Genomic DNA, 19,651 nt, shown 5'->3' on the forward strand with positions numbered 1-19,651 from the left:
CGGGAGGCTGAGGCAGGAGTATCACTTGTGCCTGGGAGATCAAGTCTGCAGTGAACTGTGATCATGCCACTGCACTCCAGCCTGGGTGACAGAATGAGACCCTGTCTCAAAAAACAGAAAAAGGATTCAATCAAATTAAATGACATGTAAAAATGATAACTATGGTTGATTGGTATTGCATGAACCTAGCTAAGCTGAAACTGCATTTCCCAGAATTCTTATCCATCCATAATTTTAAGTTAGCATTGGCCTGAAGACACATTTTGCATAAGATATGAAAGGTGGAAGCAACCATATTGCTTTTATGCATGGAAGGTTGATGTGGGCATCTGGTGCTGTTACAATGCACACACATTGTTGCTGATCTGCTGGCTTACCTTGTTGGCACTGCACAGTATCTGGGCGTTCAGTTGCTTTACTCCCACTGGATCATCTCCTTCAGTTTTTCTAAATCCAGTGCCAGAGTGTACAGCTCCAGAAGCAGCAGCTGAGCTTGCAGCTTCTCCAGCTCCCGCCAGATCTCTTCCTTCAGGTTCTTTGAATCATTGGCCAGCATGTGCAACTCCTGGGGCAGCCGCCAAGCCCACAGCTCTTCCAGGTCACACTGAATCTCTTCTTTCAGGTTCTCCAACACTTGAGCCAGTCCTAGCACCAAAGTTAGAAGTGATAGTAGTACATAAAATGTTTAGCTAGCTCCTTCAATTACATAAAGTCAAATCCTTACAATAAACTCTGTAGTCTATATTGAGTATAGTGGTTCTTTTCTTCTGATCAAAACCTGATTGATACAATAGTACATCATGACTATGTGGAATTTATCCTAGAAATGTAAGGTTTGTTTAATATTTAAAAATATATGAATGTAATTCACTATATTAATAGATGAATTTGAAAACTCTGTGACTATCTCAACAGGTACAGAAAGAGGTGTGAAAAAATTTAAACTGCAGTAGCCATGTATGACAGAAATAATCAGCACACTAGTTATAAAAGGAAACTTCTTCAATCTGATAAAAGATTATCTATAAAACCCATAGCTAATAACATAATGGTGAAAGATTAAATATTTTCCTCCTATCAGGAAGAAGTAAGGATGTCCAGTTCCATAACTTTTACTTAACATTACACTGGAGGTCCTGGCCAGTGCAATAAAGCAAGAGAAACATTTTTTAAATCATGTAAATTGGAAAGGGAAGAAGTAAAACAGTTTTTATTCATAGATGACATGATCATGTGAATCAATACCATATGAAATCTACAAAAGAGATCATAGAACTAATAAGTAAACGTAGTGAGTTTGCAGAATGTAAGATCACTAAGCCAAAATGAATTGCAGAGTAGCTTCAAAACATAAAACATATAGGGATAAATTTAATAAGTTGTGTGTAAGATTTATAAACTGAAAATTCTCTCAAATTTTGTGGAGATAAACCAAAGACAATCTAAGAAAGTGGAAAGACTTCCTAGGTTCAAGGTTTAGAAGACTCAATATTGTAAAGCTATTAATTCTCCCTAAATTGATCTATAGAGATCTCAATCAATCAAAATCTAAGTTGGATGTAGTAAAAATCAATAAGCTGGTTCAAAATGTATGACGAAAATGCACAGGACCTAAAATAGTCATGGTAATTTTGAAACAAAAATGCAGTAATCAAGGCAGTGGGTATTCATGTAAGAATCAACAGGATAGAAAAAGATCCACACATATATGGGTGATTGCCATATGACAGGAGTACCATGGTACTTCAGTGAGAAAGGGATAGTCTTTTCAACAAATGGCACTGTCTATCTATATAAAATAAATGGACATCTATCTTTATTTCACATCACACACTGCAGTTATCTTAAAATAGGTCACACACCTAAAAATAGAAGTCAAAATGATAAAACGTCTAGAAGAAAACAAAAGAGAAAACACTTTTTTAGAGTTGTAGTAGTCCTGATTTTTAGGATACGAAAACCAAGACCATAAAAGAAAAAGATAATAAATGTACTTCATCAAAACGTAAAACATATGCTTTTTTTTTTTCTGAGACAGAGTCTCACTCTGTTGCCAGGCTGGAGTGCAGTGGTGCAATCTCAGCTCACTGCAATCTTCAACTCCCAGGTTCAAGCGATTCCCCTGCCTCAGACTCCCAAGTAGCTGGGACTACAGGCACACACCACCATGCTGAATAATTTTTTGTATTTTAGTATAGACAGGGTTTCACCATGTTGGCCAGGATGGTCTCAATCTCCTCACCTTGTGATCCACCTGCCTCAGCCTCCCAAAGTGCTGGGATTACAGGTGAAAGCCACTGCACCTGGCTAAACTTATGCTTTTCAAATATACCATTTAAAAAAAAAAGTAGCAAAGCATAGTGATTTATATCTATAATCCCAGCACTTTAGCAGGCTGAGGCAGGAGGGTTGCTTGTGCATAATAGTTTTAGCCCAGCTTGGGTGACAGCCCATCTCTTTAAAAAAAAAAAAATTTTTTTTAATTGGCTGGGTGTGGCAGTGCATGCCTGTAATTCCAGCTACTTTTAAAGACTAAGGTGGGATGACTGCTTGAGCCCAGGAGGTCAAGGTCAATCATGTCACTGAACTCCAGCCTGAGCAGCAGAGCGAGATCGTGTCTCAAACAAAAACAAAAATAAAACAAAATAAGAAAAAGAAAAGAAAAACCTCTAACTGGAAGAAAACATTCTGACAAAATATTTGAATCCAAATTTTGTATTGAACCTGAGAAATTACTGCTATCCAGAATTTGTAAAGAACTTTTACAATCAACAATAAGAAGATAAAATCTAGTTTTTAAAAATTAACAAAAGATTTCAACAGATTCTTCACAAAAGAGTATATACAAATTGCCAACTATCACATAAGAAGATGCTCAATATTATTAGTTTTCGTCACTAAAAATGTTTATGCAGTTTAATTTATAATAGCTAAAAACTGAAAATAACCTAAATACCCACCAAAACATAAATGTAGAAACAGATTACAGATACTCCTTGACTTAGGATGGAATATGTACCAATAAACCCATTGTAAATTAAAAATGTCATAAGTCTAAAACGTATTTAATACACCTAATCTGCCGAACATCATAGCTAACCTTAAATGTGCCCAGAACATTTACATTAGGCTTTAATTGGGCAATATCATCTGGCAACACTGTACACTGTAGAGTATTGGTTGTTTACCCTCATGGTCTAGTGGTTAACTGGGAGCTGTGGCTCACTGCCACTGCCCAGCACCATGAGACAGTATCATACTTCATATCACCAGCCGAGGAAAAGATTAAAATTAAAAACTCAAAGTACAGTTTCTACTGAATGCATATCACTTTCACACCATCGTAAAGATGAAAACTCATAAGTCAAACTGATGCAGGGCAGGTGAGCCCCAAAGAGGGGCTTAGCCCATAAGGGTTCTTTGCTTCATCCAGGAAAGAATTCAAGGGCAGGCTGGTGGTAAGGTGGAAGACGACAGCTTTGTTGAAGAGGCAGCTTTACAGCTCCTGCAGTGGTAATTGCTCCTGCAGAGCAGGACTACCCCATAGGCAGAGAGTAGCAGCTCAGGAGGTTTTGCAGTCATATTTCTACCTACTTTAATTACATGTAGATTTAGGGGTGGCTTATGCAGAAATTGCTAGGGAGATGGGGGTAACTTTTGGGTCATTGGGTTATTGCTGTGGAAAGGAACAGTAAGTCCTGGGTGCTGCCATGGTAATGGTAAACTGACATGGCATACTAGCGGCTGTGTCCTGTGGAAAAAGCTGCTTCTGCCCCATCCCTGTTTTAGCTAGCCCTGAATTTGGTCCAATGTCCAAGCCCCTTCTCTGGAGTCAAGTCCCACCTCCTACCACAAAACGATTGTAAGTCAGGGTCAGTCTGTACAATAAATATCCACACAATAAAATATTACTTAGTAATAACAGATATGAATGACTGACACACAAAAGAGTGCAGACAAAGAGCATATATATGAAGAGTATACAGCTTGAACACAAGAGTATAGGCTGTGTGATTTTGTTATGTAAAGTTGGAGAAAAGGAAAATTACTATGTAATGGCAGAAAGTAGACTTGTGGTTGCCTGGGATCAGGGCTGGATAGGAGACTAACCTCACAGAGAGCAAGCCTGATCTTGGGGCAGGGATTACATGATGTATACTTTTGTCAAAACTAGTCAAACTACACAATTAAAACTAGTACACTTTTCTAAATGTAAACTATGCCTTAATAAAGTTAATTTTTAAAAATTATTATTTTGCACCTTGGAAATAAGGAATTGAATGCTTGTTTAACTGCTATTCCTTTTGCCACCACACTAGTACAGACTTCCATCACTTCAAAAAAATCACAATTTCTCATGGTTTAATGCTTCTGATAAAGAATGATGCATTCTCCAATCTTAGATTGGAGATCGTATAAGATTATAAGCGCATATTAAAAATCTAAACTTGTGATAAAATGTTATTACCATTGAGGACTGAACTAAGTGCCACGACCTCCCAAACTGGGAAATGGATGGCACTAAATGAGCATGGTATGGCATATATTGTGGGGGCATTAATTTTACTCAAAAGTAAGTAATTTAAGGCTGGGCACAGTGGCTCACACCTGTAATCCCAGGATTTTGGGAGGCCGAGGTAGGTGGATCACTTGAGCCCAGAAGTTTGAGACCAGCCAAGGAAACATGGTGAAACTTTGTCTCTACAAAAAATACAAAAACTAACCAGGCATGGTGGTGTGCACCTGTAGTCTTGACAATTCAGAAGGCTGAGGTGGAAGGATTGCATGAGCCCAGAAGATTGAGTTTACGATGAGCCAAGATCATGCCACTGTACTCCAGCCTGGGAGATAAGAAAAAAAAAAAAGTAACCAATTTAAAACAATAATTTTCAGATGATGCACAATTGATTTGTGAGTCAGAATGCAAAGTGAACATGCTACTTTTAGATAGAAAGAGTAACCACCAGTTTGTCAGTGTCTGCCATTGTCTAGGTCTGGATTGTTGTGTGAAATACACAGAGCAGTTTTATAATTGTAATAAAGGCAATTTTTATACAGGCAAAGTTTTTAGGTTTAGATGTAGGATTTGAAAGGGTCAGGATCAGTCTGAAGAGAGAAATGTAACATAGGAGGCTGAGGCAGGAGAATCGCTTCAACCCAGGAGGTGGAAGGTGCAGTGAGCTGAGATTGTGCCACTGTACTCCATCCAGCCTGGGCAACAGAACAAGACTCCATCTCAATAATGATAACAATAATAATAATAATAGAATAAGACATTGCTAGAGAATGGAAATTAAAAGCTTTAATAGTGGTATATTTACTACATGTAAGAATTGTTCAATTTGTTTTTGTGGTGGTGATTAGATGTTGTTTTGTGCCAAAATTCTAAATCTAATATTTGATTCATACAGAAGAGTATATATAGAAATATGTCTAAGATATGAAACAAAGTAATAGCATGAACATTCATAAACCCACCACCCAATTTAACAGCTCCACCATTACATCTGTTGGGGTGCCCTTGTCCTATTGAACCACACTGTCACCCCCACCTCCTACCTCTACCATTGGCCTAAGTATGTCATTCCTTTACTTGTATTTTTCAATACTTGGGAATTATACTCTATTATGTTTATAATTATATTGCATACATATATGTCTCTAAACAATTTATTACTAAAGGTTCACTTGTCTTCACATTTTATGAAAATATCAAGCTGTATGAGTCTTCCGAGAAATTGTTTTTTGCTTCTATGTATGTTTCTAAAATTCATTCATATTATTGCATATAGATGTAATTCATTTTCACTGTTATGTAATTTTCCATTATATGATAAAACTTTATACATCCATTATCCTTCCAACAGATAAATAAATTTTCCCCAGCTTTTCATGATATGAACAATGCAGCAATGAACATTTTAAATTAATTTTTTTTAATTAATTTTTTCCAAGACAGGATTCTTATTACGTTATCTAGGCTGGTCTTGAACTCCTGAGTGCAAGCTATTCTCCCATCTCAATCTCCTGAGTAGCCAGGACTACAGGCACATGCCACTATGACTGGCTTGATTATTTTAAGTGTGTTTTTTGGTACCCCTGAATATTATCTCTAGTATCTCTAAGAGTGAAATGGCTAGATCATAGGTTATGCAAAAGTTCAATATAATAAGATAAAGCCAATCTATTTTTCAATATTAAGTTACATTTCCAGAAGCAATGTATAAAAGTTTCCCTTTCTACATATTTTTACCAACGTTTGTTATTGTCAGACTTATTAACATTGGCCTGTCAAATAGATACAAGTAAAAATGGTATCTCATTGTGGAATTAATTAGCATTTATTTGGTAACTAGGTATTTGAACAATTGGTCAGATATTTATTACTGTTTGTATTTCCTCAACCATAAAATGAATGTTTAATTGAATTTTTGTTTGTATGATACCAGTTCTTCGAAATTGGGCAGGGACTTGACTTATGGTATAAGGATGGTTAATCTCTACAAATGTGACACATATGTCACAGAATGTATTCACTACTAGATTAATGCACTTTCTAAATCTATTAAATAGATCCTGTTAATTGTGCTATTCAAATAGTCAATGTCTTTCCTATTGTTTTTGTTTATTTGCCATATATATTAGTTTCCAGGTCTACCATAACAAAGTATCACAAACTGGTTGTATTCAAACAACAGAAACTTATTAATTATCTCGTAGTTGTAGAACCTACAAGTCCCAAATCAAGGTGTCAGCAAGACCATGGTCTCTCTGAAGGCTCCAGGAAAAAATCCTTTCTGCTGTTTTCTAGCATCTGGTGGCTGCTGTCAATTACTGGCATTTTTTCGCTTATTGCTGGCTACATCACTCCTGTTTCTGCCTCCATCTTCACAGGACCATTTTCCTTTTTGAAGTGTCTGTGTCTGTGTGCCCAAATCTTCTTCTTTTTCTTTTTCCTTTTTTTTTTTGAGAGTCTCACTCTGTTGCTTAGGCTGGAGTGCAGTGGCGTGATCTCAGCTCACTGCAACCTCTGCCTCCTGGGTTCAAGCGATTCTCCTGCCTCAGCCTTCTGAGTAGCTGGGACTACAGGTGTACACCACCACTCCTGGCTAATTTTTGTATTTTTACTAGAGACAGGGTTTCACCATGTTGGCCAGGCTGGTCTCAAATGCCTGACCTCAAGTGATTTGCCTACCTCGGTCTCCCAAAGTGCTGGGATTATAGGTGTGAGTCACCGTGCCTGACCCAAATCTTCCTCTTTTTCTCATAAAGACATCAGTTACTGGGGATAGGGCCCACTTTAATTTAATATGACCTCATCTTTACTTGATTACAACTGCAAAGACCATATTTTCAAATAAGGTCATCTTTACAGGTACCAGAGTTTAGAATTTCAATATATCTCATATTCAGAAGAGAAGCACAATTCAACACACAATCCTCAATCAAAAATTGAGAACTTTTACAATATTTATCTTGGAAAAAAATTGGGAAATTTTTATTGAAATTTTCTTCAGTGAGAAAGTCATTCTAGTGATGGCGAACTAAAGCAATTGACAAATTCTCTTCCCCAAAAAAACAATTATAAAACTGGACGAAATTTCAAAACTCAAAACCCTACCATTTCAGGGATCTAGAAATTGACCCGAAGCAAATAACAAACTTAGAAGCATTATTCATGAAAAAATGCCAAACTTTAGGTAGGAATAGTGAGAGTATGGGGAATTCTTGCCAGAGGCTGCCCCCAGATCAGTTTGTGCAATAGTGCTACCAGGGGAGGACTGGCTGTGAAAACCAGTAGCTTGGCTGACTAACGTGGGTAATTCTTTGAAGCAGAGGAAGAAGAGCTCACACAGTAGCATTGTCAATAAAAACACTGAACTCAGTGAGAAACAAAGGACTGCAGCTTTGCAAGACTATAGTTACCATCCTATTGGGGTGGGCAAAAGCTGGTAGACCGGCCATAAGTTTGACAGGAAATACTTGGAAGTAAAGAGAGCCACAGAGAGGCTCTGTATGCTCTCCACACATCCCTGGCTGAATAAAGGGCTGTACACCTTCATAGGGAAAACCTGAGAGGACCTAATCACTCCACATTTACCTAGCTGACTAGGGGCCTATGTAGGCATGCAGGGCAGACCCAAAAGGGCCTGGCAGAAAGTAATGGTTGGGGAAGACTTGAAAACTTCTTGAACCTTGACTATGTTCCCCAGCTCCCACCCAAAGCAGTTACTCAAAGAGGAAGACTTCTGGAGAGATGTATTTGAACACAACCTCTGATTAAATATTTACTGATAACTATGCTATACAAACACAGACCAGCCTTCGGAAGTCAGGCTAAAAAATAAAATTATTAAAAAGAAGGAATGTTGTAGACATATCAGCAGCCATACACCATAGAGAGAGAGGTTCTTTAGAGGTAAGTAAAGGCAATTTATTAAAAACTAAACCATAAAAGTCCTCACAGGAAAAAAAAATCAGAATCCCAAAATGCTACAATGTATTATCTAAAATACCCAGATTTAGCACAGTGGCTCAGACCTATAATCCCAGTACTTTGGGAGACCAAGGCAGGCAGATCACCTAAGGTCAGGAGTTCCAGCCTGGCCAACATTGTGAAACCCCCTCTCTACTAAAAGTACAAAAATTAGCTGGGTGTGATGATGGGTACTTGTAATACCAACTACTCAGGAGGCTGAGGCAGGAGAATCGCTTGAACCCAGGAGTCAGAGGTTGCAGAGAGCTGAGATCCCACCATTGCACTCAAGTCTGGACAAGAAGAGCAAAACTCTGTCTCTAAATAAGTAAATAAATAAATAAAATACCCAGGTTTTAACAAAAAGTTATGGGAGAAAAGGATGACAATGATTTATCACATCAAATAAATTTTAGTTAAAAAAAAACCTAGAAACTGTAAAAAATAATCAAAGGGAAATTCTGAAGGTTAAAATTACAATAACTAAAATAAAAACCTCACTATATATGCCTAACAGCAGATTTGAGGTTGCAGAATGAACAGTCAGTGAACTTGAAGTACATAAATAGAAATTATTCAATCTCAAGAAAAGGGGGGGAAGGTTGAAGAAAATTAAAACAGAGCAACACAGACATGTGGGACAATATCAAGCATACCGAAATACATGTAAAAGGAAGGAATCAGCTTGCCTCTGCAGGCTCTACGAGACAGCCGAAAAACTGTCAGCTTCTAAAGTGTGAGAGGGGCAATGTCCACCCCTGAACATACATCCTCACTGGGGAACCTGAAAGTCTAGATAATGGGAGAAGGATTTGACCTTTCCTGGAGCTGAGACAAATTTTAGAGAGCCAAGCAAAATATAGTGATAGAGGAAGAATCGGGAAGAACCCTGTGGGCACTCTTGGTCCCTAGGGAAGCCATTCCTGATTTTGTCTCATGGGGTCCTTGGAGAGGGCTACCAGTGTAACTGGGAAAAGACCACAGAGAGAAGGAAACTTCCAGCTGAACTTTGTAACAATTTCAACCAAATGCAAAGTTTCCTGGACAGAATACAGGGAAGCGGGCAAACAGGGAGTGCAGATAGGAGCACAGAAACCACGGCAGGTGGGAAGGCATGAAACTTGAAAGCCCTGCTTACTGTCTCAGCAGGGAGACGTAGCCTGGGGCAAGTTCTTAGCCCTGGTCACTGGCTGCCTGGAAAGAAACTTGGTGCTGTTGGAGGGGCACGGTGGGAGTGAGACTCGTAGGGCTGTGTCGGGGCTGGGTGAGACCTGTCACTGCTGGCTTTCACCCCCTCCTCCCCTGGTGAACTGAATGATGCAGCAGAGGCAGCCATAATCCCCCTGGGAACATGACTCTATCTGCCTGGAAAAAACACATCCCCATCCCCCAAAGTAGCTGCAGCAAGCCTCACCCAAGGTGAGTCTGAGCTCAGAAACACCTAATCCTGCCTCCATCTGATAGTCTTTCTCTACCTACCCTGGTAGCTGAAGACAAAGGATATAATCTCTTGGGAGCTCTACGTACCTGCCCACTGCCTGAGAAATCGAAATACTTATCCAGGAGTCCCTATGGTAAGCTTGTATCTTCTCTACACTACCGTGGCTAATGCTCTCTTGAAAGTGCCACCTCCTGGCTGGAGGCCAACCAACACAAAATTCATGCACTAAACTAAACTACAACCAAGGACTCTCACAGAGTCGACTTCACACCCCTGCCACCTCCACTGGAGCAGGTGCTGGTATCCAAGGTTGAAAGACCTGAAGACAGATCATATCACAGGATCTTTCCAGATACGCCTCAGTACCAGCCCAGGGCCCAGTAGCTCTGCTGGGTAGTTACACCCAGAAGAGAAATAACAATCACTAAGCCAGCTCTCAGGGAGCCCCATCCCTAGGGGAAGGAGGAGAACACCACATCAAGGGAAAACTCCATGGGACAAAAGAATTTGAATAGCACCCCTTGAGCCCCAGATCTTCCCTCTGACAAGGACAAACCAAATGAGAAGAAGATAGAAAAACAATTCTGGTAATATGACAAAACAAGGCTTATTTAATATCCCCAAATGATCACACTAGTTCACCAGCAATGGATCTAAACAAACAAACAAACCCTCTGAATTGCCAGATGTATATTTCAGAAGGTCGATTATTAAGGAGGCACCAGAGAAAGATGATGCCAACTTAAATCCAAAATATGATACAAAATATAAAAAGAAAAATCTCCAGAGAAATAGATAATATAAATAAAAAACAATCATAACTTCTGGATATTAAGGACACACTTAGAGAAATGCAAAATAAACTGGAAAGTCTCAGCAACAGAATCATACAAGTAGAAGAAAGAACTTCAGAGCTCAACGACAAGGCTTTTGAATTAACCCAATCCAACAAAGACAAAGATAAAAGAATTCAAAAAAAGAACAAAGTCTCTAAGAAGATTGGGATTGTGTTAAGTGACCAAATCTGAGAACAATTGGTGTTCCTGAGGAAAAAGAGAAATCTAAAAGTGTGGGAAATATATTTGAGGGAATAATTGGGGAAAACTTCCCTAGCCTTGCTGAAGATCTAGACATCAAAATACAAGCAACTCAAAGAACACCTGGGAAATTCATCACAAAAAGATCATTGCCTAGACACAAAGTCATTAGGTTATCTAAAGTCAAGATGAAGGATAAGGGCTGGGTGAGGTGGCTCATGCCTGTAATCCCAGCATTTTGGGAGGCCGAGGCAGGCGGATCACTAGGTCAAGAGATCAAGACCATCCTGGCCAACATAGTGAAACCCCATCTCTACAAGAAAAAAAAAAAAAAAAAAGATGAAGGAAAAATTTTTAAGAGCATTTGCTTAGGCAAGACTTCATGACCAAGAACCCAAAAACAAATATATGGGACTTTATTAAAGTAAAAAGCTTCTGCACAGTAAAGGAATTAATTAGCAGAGTAAACAGAAAACCCATACAGTGGGAGAAAGTTTTCACTAACTATGCATCCAACAAAAGACTAACATCCAGAATCCACAAGAAACTCAGATCAACAAGAAAAAAACAAACAATCCCATTAAAAAGTGGGCTAAGGATGTGAATAGACAATTCTCAAAAGAATATATACAATGGCCAACAAACATATGAAAAATGCTCAACATCACTAATGATCAGGGAAATAAAAATCAAAACCACAGTGCAATACCCTGTCACTCCTGCAAATTGACGTAATTTAAAAATTAAAAAATAGATATTGGTATGGATGTGGTGAAAAGGGAACATTTTTTACACTGCTAGTGGGAATGCAGACTAGTACAACCACTATAGGAAACAGTGTGGAGATTCCTTACAGAACTAAAAGTAGATCTACTATTTGACCCAGCAATCTCACTACTGGGTATCTGCTCAGAGGAAAAAAAGTCATTATATGAAAAAGACACTTGCACATGCATGTTTATAACAGCACAAATTGCAGTTGCAAAAAATATGGAATCAGCCCAATGTCCATCAATCAATGAGTGAATAAAGATATGTGAGACACACCCACAAACATACGCATACACACACACCATAGACTACTACTCAACCATAGTAAAGGACAAAATAATGGCATTTGCAACAACCTAGATGGAATTGGAGACCATTATTTTAAGTGAAGTAACTCAAGAATAGAAAAACAAATATCATATGTTCTCACTTCTAAGTGGGAGCTAAGCTATGAGGACTATATAAGAATAATACAATGGACTTTGGGGACTTGGGAGGAAGGGCAGGAGCGGGGCAAGGGATAAAAGACTACACACTGGGTACAGTGTACACTGCTTGGGTAATGGGTGCACCAAAATTTCAGAAATCACCACTAAAGAACCTATCCATGTAACCAAATACCACCTGTTTCCTAAAAGCCTATTAAAATAAAAAGTAAAAATTTTTTTAAAAATACATGTAATGGAAGTCTAAGAAATAGTGGAGAGACAGAGAGAGAGAGAGAAACAAAAGGCATAAAAAGAAACAAAGGCTAAAATGTTTTCAAATTTGATCTTAAAAAAAACACTAATCTATAGACCCAAGAAAGTCAATGTAACATCACATGTGATCAAAACAAAGAAATCCACACTTAACCATATCATAATCAGACTGTTAAAAAAAAAATTAAAGCAGAGAAGACAGACTCATCTTATAAAGGGAATAATAATATGATTAATAGCTGACTTCTTTTCAGAAACATCAGGGCCCAAATGGAATTGGAACGCCATATTTAAAGTACTGTGACAAAAATAACTGTCAATCAAGAATTCTATATCCAGCAAAACTATCATTCTAATGGTAAAGAAAAGAAGGGACATTTCTAGATAAAGAGACTAAGAAAATTTATTGCTAGCACACCTGACTTAAAAGGAAGTCCTTCATCCTGATAGGAAATGATACTATATGGTAAATTGAATTTATAGAAAAATAGACCAGGTGGAGTGGTTATGTCTGTAATCCCAGCACTCTGGGAGGCCAAGGCAGGTGGATCATCTGAAGGTCAGGAGTTTTAGACCAGCCTGGTTAATATGGTGAAAACCCATCTCTACTAAAAATACAAAAAAATTAGCTGGGCGTGGTGATGGATGCCTGTAATCCCAGCTTCTCAGGAGGCTGAGACAGGAGAATCACTTGAACCCAGGAGGCAGAGGTTGCAGTGAGCCAAGATCGTGCCACTGCACTCCAGCCTGTATAATAAGAGCAAAACTCTGTCTCAAAAAAAAAAAAAAAGAGAAGAAGAAAGAACATGAAAAGCACTGAAAATAGTAACTATGTGGGTAAATACAATAGACTTCATACTTTTTCATTTTCTTCTCTTAAGTTCTTTAAAAGATATACAAAATTTTATAAAACAATAATAATTACTCTGAATTGTTAAATTTATCACATAACATGAAATATATGACTATAAGAGCACAAAGCAAGGATGAAGAAAAATGTTGCTCTATTAGAACCTGTGAAAAAAGGAAAAGAAATGTTGCTTTATTGGAGCAAAGTTGCCATATTTAACTGGAAATAAATTAGCATTAACCCGAAGTACATTGTAATAAAGTACCTGTTATAATCCTTAGAGCAACCACTAAGAATATAGCAGCAACAAAATATTCTAAGAAAGATACATGTGGAAGAATTTTCTCAGAATATGGGCCTCCCCATCTTCTCCCCTCAGCCAACTTTGCTTTGTTTAATAGAGGTGCTAGAGAAAAGTTGGCCAAAACTTGCAGTGATAATAAAAATTTAGCTCCTTGGATTATTTATTATTATTTAATTTGCTTGTTATTCATAGAAATAGTGAAAGTTATCTCCCCAGAATGGAAGGAAATTGCATTGGTATGCTCCAGTAATGAATACTGACATATTTTTAAGAGCAAAATTGACAAATGTCAGTTAAAATTAATTAAAAGTCCATATTGATTAACAATATGTAAACCCTATAGAAGAAACTAGATCTTAAATACATGATTTTATTTAAACCATACAATAAACCTAAGAATAAAATAAAATAAATTATCTGAGCTCACAGTCACTTTTCAAAGTCATCTAAGTAAACTGTGAGGCCCAGGTTTCAATCGGGGCATCTGACTCCAAAGAGGGTGCTTTCCACTAGGGAAGGCTGTCTCTCTAACTCTAATTTAGTTTTGCACTTGTAAGCACTGTGAATATGTTTGTTTTAGTCCACTTAGTGTTGCTGTAACAAAATACCTGAGGCCAGATAATGTAGAAAGAGAAGAAGTTTATTTAGCTCATGATTCTGCAGGCTGGGTAGTTCAAGGGCATGGGAACTTTTGGTGAGGGTTTTCATGCTGCGTCATAACATGGCAGAGAAGGAGGGGAAGAAGGCCTGTGCAAAGAGAGGACCAAACAGAAGAAAACTGAATCTGTAACAACTCCCACTGTGGAAACTGACTCATTTTCGAGAGAACTAACCAGTCTCATAAAAAGCAAGAACTCACTCAGTACCACTAGAATGGCACTAAGCCATTCATGAGGGATATGCCCCATAACCCAAACACCTCCCAGTAGGCCCTGACCTCCAAAATTGAACTAGGGATAAATTTGCAACATGAAAACATGAGTTTTGATGGAGACAAACTCAAACCATAACAATATCTTTGTATTTCATAAATAAGCATTAACCTATTTTGGCTTGTTTTTTTATAACATCAACAAATTGAAACTTTCAGTGATAAAAATGGAATGCAATATTTGCCCAAGTCTTGCATTGTCAATTTGAAGCCCTTTGGTTTCAATTCTTTGGATTACATATAAAATAGCCCTTTAAATTATATTTTTAAAAAGATAAATTATCACAAAGTTGTATTTATTTCAGAATTATAAAATTGCTTAGAATTTGAAAATCGAAGTAATAAGCCACATTAACATAATGAAGAAAAAACATGATTCAGAAAAAGCTTTGATAAAACTCAACGGTGATTCACGATTTAAAAAACAACAACAAACAAAAACACACACATACGCTGGGCACAGTGGCTCATGCTTATAATTCCAGCATTTTAGGAGGCTGAGTCAGAAGGATTACCTGTGCCCAGGAGTTTGAGACCAGTCTGGCCAACATGATAGATCTTTGTCTCTACAAAAAATTTATAAATTAGCTGGGCATGGTGGCATGCACCTGTCATCCTAGCTTGAGCCCAGGAATTCAAGGCTGCAGTGAGCTATGGCAATGCCACTGCACTCCAGCCTGGGTGACAGAGTGGAACCCTGTCTCTAAAATAAATAAACAAAGAAAATAAAAAGTAGACAAATAGTAGAAAAGAAAACTTATTCTGGTGTGGAATATCTACCAAAACTTACAATGAATGCTATGTATATTAAGTGTAAAATATTGAAAGCTTTCATTTCCCTTTTAAAGTAGAAAAAAATGACAAGAATGCTTGCCACCATTAACATTAAATTGGAGGTTACTGAAAGGGCAATAAGTCAAGAAAAAAAATAAATGGTAAAATGTTGAAAAAACATAATTTGTAGGTGAATTGACTGCATACAGAGAAAACCTTAAAAAGAAATCAACACATAAATTATCAGACTTATTAAATGAATTTAGCAAGGTTATTAGATAAAATGTCAATAAATAAAAACAACATATTCTATGTTCTAGCAACAAATAACTAGAAAAATAAAAGTTGAAAAACACATTTATATAATATCACAAAATTAAACATCTAGAAACAAATTTAATGAACATATGTAATGTCTTACAGAAAACTACAAAACATTACTGAAATTCAATACAATTAAATAAATGGTAGAATGTATCATGCTCATGACTTAAAAGAGTAATATAAAGATCTAAATTCTCCTTTCAAAAACTAACTCCAATAAAAAAGCATATTTTGTGGAAATGAAAGAAATTTAATTAACAAGAAACACAAAGGATCAATATTAGCCGCGAAAACTTTGAAGAAGGACAAGATTGGAGAACTAAAACCACCAGACTTACAAATCTACAGTATTTAAAACAGTGTGCTATCAGTGCCAGAACAGAGGAACTGAGCAATGAAACAGAATAGAGTCTGCATTAGTCTGTTTTCAAACTGCTATAAAAATACTTGAGTCTGGGTAATTTACTTAAAAAAAAAAAAGGTTGGCCGGGTGCGGTGGCTCACGCCTGTAATCCCAGCACTTTGGAAAGCCGAGGCAGGTGGATCACGAGGTCAAGAGATCGAGACCATCCTGGCCAATATGGTGAAACCCCGTCACTACTAAAAATACAAAAAAATTAGCCATGCATTTGGCACACACCTGTAGTCCCAGCTACTCGGGAGGCTGAGGCGGAAGAAGCACTTGAACCCGGGAGACGGAGGTTGCAGTGAGCCGAGACTACGCCACTGTGCTCCAGTCTGGTGACAGAGCAAGACTTTGTCTCAAAAAAAAGGTTTAATTGACTCAGTTCTACATGGCTGGGGAGGCTTAAGGAAACTTACAATCATGGCAGAAGGTAAAGGAGATGCAAGGTATGTCTTACATGGCAGCAACCAAGAGAGAGTGAGCAAAGGTTTAAAAGTGCCACACTTTTAAACCATCAGATCTTGTGAGAACTCACTCACTATTATAAAAACAGCTTGGGGGAAGCCACATCCATGATCTAATCAGCACCCACCAGGTCCCTCCTTCGATATGTGGGGTTTACGATTTGAGATAAGATTTGCTGGGGACACAGAGCTAAACCATATCAGAGTCCAGAAACAGACTCCCACATGCGTAGACATGTGACATTCTGGTGCAATGGGAAAAGGGCCCAGACAGGTGCCAGTGTGGAAAAAAAATAATAATTCTTGACCGTCACCTCACACAAAACACAAAAATCAACTTCAGATAGATTTCCTAAATGTAAGAAATAAAACAATAAATTTTTTAAAATTTAACATAGAAAAGTGTCTGTAGGATGTGAGGATGAGCAATGATTTCTTAAATAGGATAGAAAAGGCTATAATTCTAAAGAAGAAAATGAACAAATTAGGCCTTATTGACTTTAAGAACTTCTATTCATCAAGACACCCTTAAGCTAGTGAATGAGAAAGCCACAGAATGAGAGATGTATATCATATGTATATCCAACACATCATTTAAATCCAGACTATAAATGAACCTCCACAAATCATTAATAAAAAGAAAGATATCCAATAACAAAAAATTCAAACAAGGCATTTCAAAGAGTATATTCATTAGTCAATAAACAAATGAAAAGGCATTCAATAGCATTCATCAGAAAATGCAAATTAAACCCACAATGAGATACTATTTAACACTCTCCAAAATGATTAATTAAAGAAAGTAGTATCAGCTATTAAATATTTAGCAATAATGTGGAGCAACAAGCTCTCAGACACTGCTGGAAAGACTATAAATTGATACAACTTAGCAAAACTATTTGGCGGTATTCACTAAAGTTGAACACAAATATATCCAATGACCGATGCACTTTTAACTGTACATCCTTCAGAGATATGTACCTATGTTCACCAAAGACATACTCACAGCAGCAATATTCATAATAACCCTAAACTGGAAATTACCTAAATGCCCATCAATAATAGCACGAATAAGTACATTATGGTATATAATGAAATATTGTACATCAATAAAAATGAAAGAAAAGCTGCTCGCATAATCCACGGATGAACCTCACAAACATAATATTAAACAAAAAAAATAATATGTGAAAATTATATGCTATACAATTCCACTTTACGTAAAGTCCACAAAAAGCAAAATATGATGCTAGGAATATGAATAAGCTTACACTTTGAATTGATTCTGTTCTGATCCCCTCAAATGTTTATACATGGATAAAGGCAAGGAAATTGGTCTAACAAAATATTATCCATGATACTGAAATGTAAACAAGAAGTCAGCTCTTGAGTATCCTCTATTTAACCGTTTGCATGTTTGTGTTTCCACTTTGGGTTTAATGTCTAAGGCCAAAGAGTTTTAACATTTTATTTATTTCAAAATAGTACTTTTTATGGAAATACTTGATCTTTCATATATGACTCCAATATTTTCTCTTTAGATGAGCTCCCCAGTCAACGGATGCAATAAACATTAGGTAAAAGTTATTTGCTATTGTTGACTTGGAGACCATCTTCCCCCTATTCTGCGAACCACTGAGTGCTGTACCTGTATCCACCTCAGTCACTCACTGAAGACTCCTAAACAGAACTGCTTCTGCCATCAGAGCGGAAAAACAAGAACTGAGGAGTCCCATCCCTCATGGCGTTCTTGGAGGAAAAGCTGACACAGAATCATACTAGTTCTCCATCACCAGCAATCCATCTGGCCACAGTTCTTGACAACACCTCCCCCTTTAGAAATTTAGAGCCTGCTCTCTACCTCCCATTTCTTTGCCTGTCTTTTAAAATCCTTTTGATAGCAATGCTTCTTGAAGAAAGAATATGGCAGTTATTATGCAATTTCACTTATTGGTATAATTTCACTAGGTGTGTAGGCCCCCTTGATTCTCTATTTCTATAATAATTTTATTCTTTCTTTGATGACTTTCAGACATAACGAATTAATCTCTCTTTCAATGAGCACAGCCATGATAAACCTCCATAAAACTGAAATTGTGTGCCTTATACTGAAAGTGAGAGTTAACTGCTTTTACAATTATGATATTTATTATTATGAATGCATTTTTAAAACATTTGTTAGTACCCTGAGTTGAAGTGTTTCACAGAAGAAGGAAAATCCTTTTCCAAGGTCACTGATGAGTTACTTTGCTCTCTTCCAGAATGAAATCCAGACTTCTCAGCACATCCCTTCAGGAGGTGGGTCCTGCCAATTGATATAGCCTCATCTTTCACCTGTACTCTACAGGCAATCAGTGGTCCAACCACCACACCTGCCTCATTGCATTCCCGTGGGCTTGAGGAACTTTTACCATGCTGCTCACTTTGCCTCCTTGTCCAGACAGCAGTCTCCTGCTTTTAAGCATCAACTCCACAAAGACTTTCTTGATGTGGGGTGACAGTGTAGTTCCTTGACACCTGCTCTCAGCACACCCTGTACATATCCATGCCATTGCACTTCTCACATAATCCTGGGATGATCTCATTGCTTCTCTGGTTATTGCTTTCCACCCCGAGCTTCTGGAGCTGTGTTTTTAAATCTCCTTTCTCACAGAGTCTGAAGAAGACCCTCGTCGTGTCTGTTGAATGAAGTAAGCAAGCAAAACATCAAGAATAAGGCAAATTCAAGTGTATTTCATGTTTTAGTAGATGTGATTCCCTGAAACTTGTCTACTCTAGTGAGATGAATTGCAAGAGCCTGAACTTACAGGTTCCTGCTGTTCATGTTTAGCCATCTTAATGCATCATGGCTGATTGGACACACAAACTCTCAATTAGTCTTGTTTTGCCATGATGCATACAGCTCTGTCCAGAAATGCTAACAAAAACACCGTACAGCTGCCTGATATTGGTAGAAGGAGACTCTATCTGGCCCTATAGAAGCCACTATATCTGGCCCTATAGTCTCAAAACGTGTTAGACTGTTGCCATTCAAAGGACCCTAAACCTGGCATAATACCAGGTACCAGTAGGTACCATTGGAGGGGCTGAGGCCTCCACTGTGCTGACTACTTGTGCTTGTGCTTTAATAAGCCGAAACTAGGAAGTGGTATCCAAGCAATGATGGCCACAA

The 19,651-nt window shown here is 37.7% G+C and overlaps 1 long non-coding RNA gene across 2 annotated transcripts in view; it reads right to left on the reverse strand.

Annotated features, from left to right (window-relative positions):
- Window positions 1–534: 534 nt before the first annotated feature.
- The window catches only part of LOC135277423 (uncharacterized), a 145,054-nt gene continuing 125,937 nt past the window's right edge, over window positions 535–19,651 (reverse strand). Inside the window, exon 4 of one of the 2 annotated variants that reach the window (XR_010345022.1) lies at window positions 535–645. This is a non-coding gene — a long non-coding RNA (uncharacterized LOC135277423). Of the gene's footprint in view, window positions 646–18,825; window positions 19,158–19,651 lie in introns of those variants that run through there. The other variant, XR_010345021.1, reaches the window with a different exon arrangement.

Source organism: Aotus nancymaae, unplaced genomic scaffold (assembly GCF_030222135.1).
Source record: "Aotus nancymaae isolate 86718 unplaced genomic scaffold, 86718_ANA_hifiasm-v0.15.2.pri h1tg000032l_0, whole genome shotgun sequence".
NCBI lineage: Eukaryota > Metazoa > Chordata > Mammalia > Primates > Aotidae > Aotus > Aotus nancymaae.